General features: G+C 41.5%; 1 non-coding gene across 1 annotated transcript; it reads left to right on the top strand.

Moving 5' to 3' along the window:
- Positions 1–1095: 1095 nt before the first annotated feature.
- On the top strand, positions 1096–1168 carry trnar-ucg (transfer RNA arginine (anticodon UCG)). The gene has a single exon. It is a non-coding gene; the product is annotated as a tRNA-Arg (tRNA).
- Positions 1169–1461: the final 293 nt, after the last annotated feature.

Here is a 1461-nt window from a genome sequence, read left to right as displayed (position 1 = left end):
TACTTAATGACCACTTTCATATTCAGTGCATGCTTGTGCACACAAACAAATGCTGAATGGTTTTATTCACATATAGATAGAAAGCAAATCTCTGTAGTGAATACAAACTCCCGTTGTTAGGATATTTATGGAGCACATGAAGTCTCATGATGATTATTTGGTCTCCACGGTTGCACAGGGAGTACGTGCTAACGAGACAGGCCTCTGTCAAGTGAATGAATGTTGTCTGTCACCACATTTATGCATCCTCTGGGCATATGTCAGTGACTTTTAATATACGAGTAAGGCAATCACTGCAGATTGTGACATAAACGTTGAGACCTCGGTGAGGTCTTTCTGTTTAGGATGGAGGACGCGGTGTTTGGGTTTAGGAGGAGGAGGAGGAGGGAATGATTCACTATCATTGTGTTGCACAGAGGTTGGTGGATACTGACAGAGGTGCATTCAGTTCAGGATGAATTCACAAAGATATGAAGCTTGACGTGCGTGAGTGTGTGTGTGTGTTAGATAAAAACAGAATAAATCTTCTGAGATGCAGTTTTATAAATGTGTGTATGCGTGGGTGTTTGAGATACACTCCGTATAAAAGTACGTGCAGACTAGGAGCATTGAGTTTGAGTTCTACACAGCCCTAGTGGCCTAATGGATAAGGCACTGGCCTCCTAAGCCAGGGATTGTGGGTTCTGGGTTGATTGGTTTTCATCTCAGCTGGGCTAATTATCATAGACTGTATAAATATGGACGTAGTATCTATGATGTCACTAACAGCTTTCTGAGGCGCTGTAAAACTCTTGGCTAATCTAAAAATGTGCAGAGAACGCCACCTACCTGTCAATTAAAGGGCCACGCTGTTAATTCTGCATAACTTTAAGCCTTAATATAATGTGAACAGGTGAGTTGTATATAAATTCACCCTTAGTACAGTTGTCATGAACGGGGAAATTAGCTACAGAGACCAAAACTGTTTTTTGTACCAGGCTGTAAACATGTTTATTTCTGCTGTGAAACATGGGGACTTATGGAGACGGACTCACTTCTGGAGCCAGCCTCAAGTGGACGAGAAGAGGAACTGCAGTTCCCTGCATGCCACTCAGTGACCACGTGGCCTAATGGACAAGGTGTCTGACTTCGGATCAGAAGATTGAGGGTTCGAGTCCCTTCGTGGTTGAATGCTCTTCTATGCAGTGAGGAAATATCAACACTATGTCAGAGTGTGGTGCTACTGACTTGAAAAAATTAAGTTGACTGTACAACTGACACATTATCATATCTCTGTAGCAGCTAGCTGATTGATTTCATTAATAAGACACAAATTCTCGATTTCTTCCTGCAAAAATGTCACGTTAAATGTTGTTTTAAATTGCTTATGCCACTTATGTTATGCGTAATTGTACAGAAACATACTGTGTATATATCCCAGCATGCATCACATTTCTCCTCTCTTTATATTCACCTCGTACT

Source organism: Larimichthys crocea, unplaced genomic scaffold (genome assembly GCF_000972845.2).
Source record: "Larimichthys crocea isolate SSNF unplaced genomic scaffold, L_crocea_2.0 scaffold67931, whole genome shotgun sequence".
NCBI lineage: Eukaryota > Metazoa > Chordata > Actinopteri > Sciaenidae > Larimichthys > Larimichthys crocea.
Note: the sequence above shows the minus strand (reverse complement) of the source record. Positions and strands in the feature narration are given on the sequence as shown.